The sequence below is a fragment of the Bison bison genome, unplaced genomic scaffold (assembly GCF_000754665.1).
Source record: "Bison bison bison isolate TAMUID 2011002044 unplaced genomic scaffold, Bison_UMD1.0 scf7180017864489, whole genome shotgun sequence".
NCBI classification, from domain to species: Eukaryota; Metazoa; Chordata; class Mammalia; order Artiodactyla; family Bovidae; genus Bison; species Bison bison.
Window position 1 is genome coordinate 7,425,532 of NW_011495048.1, and position 10,670 is coordinate 7,436,201.

At 42.3% G+C, this 10,670-nt stretch overlaps 1 protein-coding gene across 1 annotated transcript in view; it reads right to left on the reverse strand.

Moving 5' to 3' along the window:
• Positions 1-319, reverse strand: part of USP34 (ubiquitin specific peptidase 34) — a 241,399-nt gene extending 241,080 nt beyond the window's left edge. The window contains 1 exon segment of the mRNA XM_010863267.1: positions 81-319. The gene's annotated coding sequence lies outside the window, so the exon portion shown is untranslated.
• Positions 320-10,670: the final 10,351 nt, after the last annotated feature.

The window sequence follows — 10,670 nt, forward strand, 5'->3', positions numbered from 1 at the left end:
GGGGGGGGGGAGGAGTGGGGGGAGGGGAGAGGGAGGGAGGGGGCGGGTGGGGAGCGAAGCAGCAGAGTCACTTCACCGACCAGACGCCGCGGCCACCGCCGACGCCGCCGCCATTTTTAATAGAGCGTTCGGGCTGCGCTCGGCTTTTTTCCGCCGGGCGAGGGAGCCGACGAGAAGGGCCTCGCGCTCTCATTCCCTGCGCCTCCCTCCCTCTCTTCGCCTCCCACCTCTCCCTCCGCACTCACGCCGCACGCCCCACACCCCGCCGCGGCCGGCTCGCCGCCCTCCCTTTCCTCTTCCGTCGGGCCTCCCCGCCCTCGGTCCACCCCCTCCGCGCGCTCGCCCACCCCGCCCAGCCCGGATCTCTGTCAGCGGCCGGAAGGGAAGCGCGAAGCCAGCGCGGCCGCGGGGGGGAGTCCGGGTGAGTTGGAGAAGATGGCGGAGCTCCGAGCGCGTCGCGGTTGCGCGGCGTCGCCCAGCGAGGCCGCTCCGCGGGCCCGGAGGCCCAGCAAGCGTCGGGTCACTCTCGCCGCCCTGTCCTCCGCCCCTGCGCTTCGCCATTTTAACTCTGGGTCCCCCAGGGGGACTTGGTACTCATTTGTCCCGTCCCCCTCACCCGAACTCAGGCCTTTGGGGTTGCGGGAGGCTGGGGTTCGGGGAAGCCGGCTGGAGCGACGCCGCAGCCCAGGAGGGGACACGCAGCCTTCTCCCCGCGGGGTTTTGGAAGAATGGAACAGCCCCGGGCTGCCTTAACCTGCGGGCGTGTCCTCGAGCAGTGATAACATTGATGTGACTAGAAATGGCGGAATGAAGTGTCCCAAGGCATCTTCTTCTCTTTCCGCCAGAGGGCCCCCTATGAATTACCCTTAGAGATGTCACCTGAAATAGCGTAGTATGCTTCCCAGCGAAGAGCAAATATGGGAATTAAGTCGGAGAGCGGAGAATGAAGAACAGGTGGAGGGAAGGGGCCACTCAGCTGAAGTTTGTTATTGTAACAACCAGCTAGTGTGGGGGAAATCTTCCTCGCCTGCACTGATACTGTCCTCACTGATTTCTGTATCTAGTACGTTCCTTTAGAGATATGACTGAGAAGTCCAGTTTACATAGTAGCATCTTCGAAATCCATAGCCAGAGAGCTTTGGAGGCCTTGTGGGAGTTCTTTTTACAGATTTTGTCGAGGTTAGATCACACCATCCCTTCACTCGAGGACCACCTTGCCGGTTTTCTTTGCCTTTCTGCCGCTTTAAGCTGATGCTGTAAAGTTTCTGTTAAACCTGTTTTGAGTTGTTCCATCCGAGCAGGTGATCCTTAGGAGCTGTAACTATTTTGCCATTGTCTTCTCTTCTTCCCAGCTTTCCCACAAAATTTGGGCTTCTGCAGACTTTGGATCCTGTAGCAGCCATTGTCGATCCAATATCCATTCCCACCCACCCCCTCTTTTCTTCCTACAGGGAAACTTACCAAACCCTAGTTTGTTTTACTGGTGGCAGCTGAGACTCAGGAATCTTGATACGTGAAAGGAAGGCCTCAGGGATTCTTTGTGTTTGCTTTAAAATGTCATGAACACTGCTCAGTATGCTGGAATAACATATGTGGGAAAAGAATCTGAAAAAGAATAAATACATGTATATGTATAATTGAATCACACCTGAAACTAATACAACACTGTTAATCAGCAATATAAAATAAAAAATTTTAAACATTATGTAATTGTTTCTCTAGGGGTTACCCAGCGGAGAAGGCAATGGCACCCTACTCCAGTACTATTATTGTTTTCAGTTCTTGCCAATGAAATATAAGCAGAAATCTGCCGAGCATGTCTGTTGCAGGGAAAAGCCAATTCTGACTCCACGTTGGAACTGTTTCGATGACTTGCTTTTCTCTGCTTTTGTTATCTTAATCATACATAATGGCCTGCTTGAGAGAATCCTGCCCCTCTGCCTTACTGTTAAGGTGCCTTTGTTCAGAACCCTGTCCACCTGTAGATGGCAGGAAGGAAGAAATTAACACACATACTGCCTCAGAGCTTGCCATTCTAGGAGATATTTGCAAGATTAATGGCCTTTTTACTTTGTTTCTTCACCTACCCCTATCTCTGATCTGTGAAAGATCCTCGCATCCAGATGGTCATTTGACACTGTAGTTTTCCATCTTCTCCATCAGCCCGTGGCTTTCCAAATAAAGTCCTTGCCTAAACACCTCATCTTTTCATGGGCCTATCTTGTGGCGAGCAGAGCAAGCTTGGACTCGTTACAGGTCTTTGAGAAAGAATTTCCCATTCCTAATTTTAAAAAAAAGGACAAATTCAGCAGACCTGCATCTTAACCCTTTCTTTCTGCCTGAAACATGATCTTGATGCTCTAATAAAGCATCTAGTTTGTGATTTTTTTAAACAACAAAACCACAACAGGGCAAAAGCCAACCATAAAGTTGATAATAAGGTGTAGGACCCTGATGCATCTTTGAGCAGCTTTCCACCCCTAGACTGATTATGCAAGAAAATATAAATCCCCTTTTCCTTAAGCCACTCTTATATCTCCATTACTTGTAGCCAAACACATTGCTAACTGATAGTTATTTTCGAATCTGTCCACTATGGTTTCTCTCTGACCACAGAGAGCCCATAACAGTTCTTGAAAAGGAGGACAACTAGTACCATAAAGGCAGAGTACTAGGGTGTAATACATCCCAGGTGCCTCTAGTGCTAAAGAACTTCCCCAGCAATGCAGGAGACATAAGAGATAGGGGTTCAATCCCTGAGTTGGGAAGATCCCCTGGAGAAGGGAATGGCAACCCACTCCAGTATTCTTGCCTCGAGAATCCCATGGACAGAGGAGCCTGGCAGGCTACAGTCCATGGGGTCGCAAAGAGTTGAACATGACTGAAGCATCTTAGCACACGCAGGATATATACAAGACACACTCTGATCTTTAAAGAAATAGCTTAACAATTGCCACCCAATTGTTTAAGAAATTATGTGAAATGATGCTTAGTTTAAAATGCTTTTGAGAATCTATAGAGATTTGTTGTCATGAATGATCATGGCGCTTCAGTCATCACTTTAGCTCTCAACAGATTTTTCTGTGATGAGCCAAATGATATTTTAGGCATCACAGGCAGTCCAAGTCTCTCATCATAACTATTCAACTCTGTTAGCACAAAAGCAGCCATAGATGATACACCATAGAATAAGTGTGGCTGTGTTCCAATAAAAATTTTAACTTAATGGACACTGAAAATTGATATTCATATTTTCATGTGTTACAAAATACTATTTTTGTTTTGATTTTCTCCAACCACTTAAAAATGTAAAAACCATTCTTAGCCTACAGTCCATACAAAAATGTGAAAATGGCCAGATTTGGCCTATGGGCTGTAGTTCACCATCCCTTTATCCACTTCAGTTGCTTAAGAGAGAAAAGCATAGAAGCCAATAAAACAAGGTTGCCTGCCTCCTAACTAGAATCTTCACTCTTCTGTGCTCACTTGTTAAATGTATCAACAGAGACCTTTGAATGTATCTGAAGGATGTGCATTCCAAAAGAATAAAGCTGAATCTCTGGTAAAATACCCCCTAAATTCCTCATGCAAATCTGAATTTTCAAACTAATAATAAGCAATCACCATACACCCTCTACAGCTAGATTGATAAAAGATGACTGACTGTCTTCAATATTTTGTATACATGTCACCATCTAGTGGTAGAATTATGCTTTCAGTAAAATTATACAATCTACTTTGAAATTTCTAATTCTTGAGTTTGTAGTGTATGTGTGGTATATTCCTAGGTACTTGCCTGAAAGCCAGCCCACATAAACACCTTGGAAAATTAATATTGCCATGGAAATTATTTGCTCTTCTTAGCATTCTGCCTGGAAAATCCCATGGACGGAGGAGCCTGGTAGGCTGCAGTCCATGGGATCGCTAAGAGTCGGACACGACTGAGCAACTTCACTCTCACTTTTCACTTTCCTGCATTGGAGAAGGAAATGGCAACCAACTCCAGTGTTCTTGCCTGGAGAATCCCAGGGACGGGGGAGCCTCGTGGGCTCCTGTCTATGAGGTCACACAGAGTCGGACACGACTGAAGTGACTTAGCAGCAGCAGCAGCATTCTGATTGCACTTATTGAACACAGGATTTCTGTCTCTGGAGTTTGGGGTTAAAGCCTGGTATTACTATCCGAAAACAGTTATTACAAAATGTATTCTTCTCCCTCACACCCACACTCACTGTCATTTTGTGAAACTTAAGACCATTCTTAGAAGGCTGGTATGCTGTTGTTTTCTCTCCACAGCACCTAGATCAGTGCTTTGTGCATTAATTCAGCAAACTACTGTTTGGTTCTTAAACTGCTATCATAAATTGGATTATATCACCTCCCTACTTAGATCTCTTCAGTATTTCCTATTACATTTAGAATAAACTCTACTTGGGCCTTCCCCACCTATCCTGTTTTTAACATCACTGTTGCTACATTCCAGCTACACTAGTGTGCTTTCTAACAAAAACGTCCTGCTCTGGTTCTTGGTGAATGTTTCTTTCTAGGACATGCTTTCTAATTCTGAAATGGCTAACTTCTTATCCTCGAGGTTTCAACCTACACACCATCTAAAAAACTCCCCTGTAATATTTTATCACAGCCCTATTTCCACTGTAGCTCTTCCTATAATTATTTTATTTGTTTATTTGTATCAGTATGCATTAGACTGCAAGTAAAATTTTTTTCAGAGTAAATGGCTTAAGCAAATAGGCCTTGTTTTCCTCTTGTAACAGACAACAGTAGCTAGGTCAGGGCCGATAGATAGGTCAGTGGCTCAAGGGTATGGACCCAAGCTCTTTGATTCTTTCTAACTTCTGTATATTGGCTTGTAATCTAGTTGTAAGATGGCCACCATAGCACCAACTTTACACCACAGCACCAAGTGTCTGGTTTAAAGACAAGAAGAAGGAAAGATGGTGATGTCCTGTCTTGGATTGGATTCCCCCAAAAGCAGGCCCTTAAAAAAGGACACAAATGGAGAGAATTTATTTTGGCGTCATCCCAAGAAACACCCAAGAAACACAGGATACTGAAAAGTGAGAAGGAAATTTGGGGGAGGGGCTACTAATCAGTAAAGAAATATTAACATTAAGCTCTTTACTCCCAAGGGTAACTGGAGCCTGATTGCACTGGGAAACTACAAACCAGTATAAAACATGTCTTAAAATCATTCTTCCTGAGGGACAAGGAAGCTAGGTATTTATATCTTCTTCCTCTAGTCACTGATTGATTGTTGTTAGGAAGAAGGGGTGTGAGCAGCAAAGACAGCCTCAAACATAGAAATGCAGGTGCTAGCAGTTGGGAGTTTGGCCTCTGTGCATGAAGTGATAAGATCTAGGGAATATGGGCAGAGCACTCTCAGTATCTTATATGCCCCACTTCGCTCTTCAGTCTGCCTTGAGTACAGGGACAGTATCTGGAGAAGCAGCCCCGATTTCAAAATAATAAATCTATAGGCAAAAAGCAAAAGCCAAGGCATTGAAAATGACAGAGTAAAAAAAAAGGTCTGGGTCCCTGGTGGCATTGTTGAGCAGCTGAATCAGTGCTAGCAACTACTTGTTACTATATAAGACATTTGATGATCCAACAAAAAATTAAACCCTAAGGCCACTACTGGAGTTTTGTGGCACAGTGCTCATTAAAAATTGTGTGAAACTAAAAGTTGCTCAGTCATGTCCAACTCTTTGTGACCCCATGGACTGTATAGAATTCTCTAGGCCAGAATACTGGCGATTCCCTTTTCCAGCGGATTTCCCCAAAAGCAATGGAAAGCTTCTAAGTGTGGAAGCAAGACAATCGGGTTGTATTTTAAAATACTCTAATCTGTAGAGAATAGATTGGAGATAGGGACAACTGAGGGTTATTAATATTAATCCAGAAAGATGATGATAGTTTGGAGAAAGGTAAAAGGAAAGAAATGGAGAGCCCATTCTAAGTAGAAAGAAAAAAAACACAAGACTGGTTGAGGGACTTCCTGAGTGATCCAGTGGTTAAGAATCTGATTTCCAATGCAGGGCACAAGGGTTCAATCCTTAGTCAGGGAACTAGGATTCCACATGCCTTGGGGCAGCTAAGCTTGCACACCACAACTACAAAGCCTACATACCTCAACAAGATCCCGAGTGCCACAACTAAGACCCAGCGTAGCCAAAAATAAATAATACTTGGTTGATGGGTATGGGAGAGAAGATAGTATTAGAGCCGTCTCCAAATTTGTGATTTGCACAAGTGGGTAAACTGGTGCTGTGCCATTCACCAAGATAGGGATCATTTAAAGGAGGGCCAGAGGGAAGTAGAGTCAATAGTGACAGGTACTATGTTGTTTTTTTTTAAAGATTTATGTTTTGCTGCACTGGCTCTTTGTTGATGCTAACAGGCCTTCTCTAGTTGGCATGAGCAGAGGCTCCTCTTTGTTGCAGGGCACAAGCTTCTCATTGTGGTGGCTTCTCTCGTTGCGAAGAAGTGCGGACTCTAGAGCACAGGGCTCAGTAGCTATGGCATATGAGCTTAGTTGCCCCGAGGCATGTGGGATCTTCCCAGACCAGGGGTTGAACTCGTGTCCCCTGCATTGGCAGGCAGATTCTTAACCACTGAGCCACCAGGGAAGCCCACAGGTACTATTTTAGAAGTGCCCAGCCTGAGGTACCTGAGAGGTAACCAAAAGGAGTTGTTAAGTAAGCAGTGGTTTGAATCTAAAGCACAGAAGAACATTCTCGGCTGGAAGGGTTAATATGAAAGCAATTCTTAGTATGCTAGCTCTTTGCCTTATGGGGAAAAGAAAACTGCTGGATATTTAGCATTACAAGTTTCAGGCATGAAGAAGTAGGAAAAAACCAGTTCCCTCAACTGTTCTCTTATCAGGAAAGCAAAAACTTTCCAGAAATCCTAATTTTACATTTGGTCTCATTACCCAAAACTCTGTCACATGGCCTCCTTTAAGCCTCAAAGAAAGCTTGAAAATCCAGTATTTCATTTTACAGCCTGCATGATGGAAGAAGGAAAAGCTAGCTAGCTGGCAGCGACTACCAAGTTTACAGTATCTGCTGCAAGTGGTAAATGAAGCCATGGGATCGTACAGGGAGAGGAAATACCTAGAAGAAAGAGCCTCAAAGAACTCTTAACATCTGAAATTTGGGTAGAAGAGAGGATGCCCCAAAGACTTGAAAGAATATGGTGGAGGAGGAGGAGGGATTTTGGTACCATTTAACCAAGGGAATAGAACTCAAAAAGGATGAAAATTACACTTGTTGAGTGCTGCAAAGTCAACTAAAATGAGATCTATCCAGTATTCATTAGATTTATTAGATTTAGTGCATGGAGGTCATGGAAGAAGGAATTCTAGATGCTGAAGCCTCATTACAGTAGACAGAAGACCATTTATAATAGAAACTTTTATAATAGAAAACTATTTGAAGACTTGGGACTCTAAAGAGAAGGTGGGGTAACTAGATGAGGAAGAAGACTAATATGTATAAATGCTAATGGAAACATGAAAACAATAGGTAGATTTCATTGTACATGCTCTGTGACAGACACTGTTTTCAGCACTCCTTTAATTCTCACAGCCACATTGTGTGGAATGTTCTATTCTCTCTGTTTCCCAAAAGAGAATAATAAGGCACAGGGAGGTTAAGTAACTTGTCCCACAAACAGAAGGTGTTGACACTAGAACAGAAAAGGCAGAGTGGTTGCTATAAGTTTTCTAAGAAGGTAAGAGGAGATGGAATCAGTATTATTGCACAGAGGGAAAGATTGACCTTTGATAACAGGAAGGAAGAAAAGGATACGGGTACCCACATGTGTACATTTGATGATCAGGAGTCAAGGGAGTTCCCATCAGATGACTTTTGGGTTTTTTCCTGAAATAAAAGGCAAAATTATTTATTTCTATTAATTTTATACTTAAATGTTTTTGAATCAGAGTTGATTCCAGGTAACTGAAACGCAGAAAGCAAAATGGTGGATTGGGGAAACTACTGTATATGTTGACATGTATCAAATTTTGGCATTGGACTTTGCAGACTATTAAGAATACATGCAAAAATCAAAAATAAATACATTTATTTTGGCAGATCATGGTCAAACTCCTCCTGTGTATTTAATGAAACAAAAATATATATTGCTAAATTCTAATTGACCTAGTAACCGCAGATAATTTTATTTTTTTAATAAGAGTAGGAAATAAAACATTTAATACGATGAAATAAGAACTGAATTATATTCAAATTATAATTTGAATTAAAATATTATATAACTTGACAAGTTGTAATTACCTTCTTGATTTATTTATACCTTACCTGAAAGAAATTCTATAAAAATATTTAACTTTGATTTTATTTATTTTTAATATTTATTTATTTATTTGACTGTGCTGGGTCTTAGCTGTGGAATTCAGGATCTTTAGTTGTGGTATGTGGGATCTAGTTCCTTGAACAGTGATCGAAACTGGGCCCCCTGCATTGGAGTACAGAGTCTTAGTCACTGGGCCACCAGGGAAGTCCTGATTTTATTTATTGTATCCAATAATCCCCTCCCCAAATTAAAAAGAAACACCATCACCAGTAAATACACTGCTTTTTCTATTCAAATATGATCTTCCTTCCAGCCAATGATACATCTAAGAAATAAGTAATTGAAGAGTTGAAAAAAAATTTGTTTACCTTTAAATATGGGATGGAGATGAGCCGTTTTGGAGTGTTTGAGGCTTCCTTGGCCTACAAGGTCACTCTCTCAAGAGCTATTCGTTTCTTGACTGTTGTTGGGAATGAAAGAGACAAGTCACTCTGACCAGACCAATCTATATACAAGCATATCTCAGTTTTATTGAGCTTCCGAAATAACTGCCTTTTTTTATGAATTGAAGGTTTGTGGCAACCCTGCATCTAGCAAATCTATCAGCAACATTGTTCCAATGCCACCTGCTCACTTCATGTGTCTGTCACATTGTAGAAATTCTCAAAACATTCCATACTTTTTCATTAGTAGTATTATATTTGTTACAGTGATCTGTGATCACTGATCTTTGATGTTGCTATTGTAATTGTTTTGGGGTGTCACAAATAGCACACATGTAAAGTGGCAGACAACCAATTGTTAAAATGACAAAGGATTTAGAATATTAGGATATTATGTAAATTGAGTTTATTAAACAGCAGCCAGGTTTGAGAGGCTTGACTCCAGTTTTGAAAGAAGTTCTCCTGTGGGTAAAATGCTGTCAAACAGCATTATGTGTTACAGAGAAATTATTCATGAAATGAAGAATTGATCCATATGGCAAATTTCACTGCTGTCTTATTTTAAGAAATTGCCACAGCTGCCCCAACCTTGAGCAAGCACCAACCTGATAGAGCAGTCAACAGCTATCAAGACAAGACTCTCCACCAGAAAAAAAGAGTACCACTCACTGAATGCTCAGCATTTTTTTCCAACAATAACCTATTATTTTTAGCAATGAAATATTTTTAAATTAAGGTATGTACATTTTTAAAGACAATGCTTTTGCACACTACAGTATGCTGTACACATACCTTTTTTTTTTTTTTTTGGCTGCATCACCCACCTTGCTGGATTTTATTTCGCCAACCAGGGATTGAAACCAGACCTTTGACAGTGAACATGCAGAGTCCTAACCACTGGACCACCAGAGAATTCCCTAAACATACCTTTTAGATGCACTATAAAACTGAAAACTCCATGTAACTTATTTAATTTATAATATCTGGATTAGGGCTTTCCTGGTGGCTCAGTGGGAAAGACTCTCCCTGCCAATGCAAGAGACACAGTTTTGTTCAATCCCTGATTCTGAAGGGTCCCACATGCCACGGAGCAACTAAGCCCATGCACCACAACCATTGAGCCTGTGCTCTAGAGCCCAGGTATAGCAACTACTGAAGCCCAAGCGCCCTAGAGCCCAGGCTCCGCAACAAGAGAAGCCACCGCAATGAGAACCCCATGCACCACGACTGGATAGTAGCCCCCACTTGCTGCAACTACAGAAAAGCCTGCACAGCAACGAAGGCCCAGCACAGCCAGAAATACATAAATAAAATTATATCGGGTTCACTGCAGTAGTCTAAGACCCAACTTAGAGTATCCTCTGAAGGATATGGTATTACCTGACCATAGGCCAGAGACTGACATTTTAATAAAATATGTATAGCAGGGAAGAATGATGCTATAAAATCATGGAGTGATTTAACTAATCAAGCTGGTTTTAGAAAAGGTAGAGGAACCAGAGATCAAATTGCCAACATCCGCTGCTGCATCATCAAAAAAGCAAGAGAATTCCAGAAAAACATCTATTTCTGCTTTATTGACTATGCCAAAGCCTTTGACTGTGTGGATCACAATAAACTGGAAAATTCTGAAAGAGATGGGAATACCAGACCACCTGACCTGCCTCTTGAGAAACTGATATGCAGGTCAGGAAGCAACAGTTAGAACTGGACATGGAACAACAGACTGGTTCCAAATAGGAAAAGGAGTATGTCAAGGTTGTATATTGTCACCCTGTTTATTTAACGTCTATGCAGAGTACATCATGAGAAATGCTGGACTGGAAGAAACACAAGCTGGAATCAAGATGGCCAGGAGAAATATCAATAACCTCAGATATGCAGATTGACACC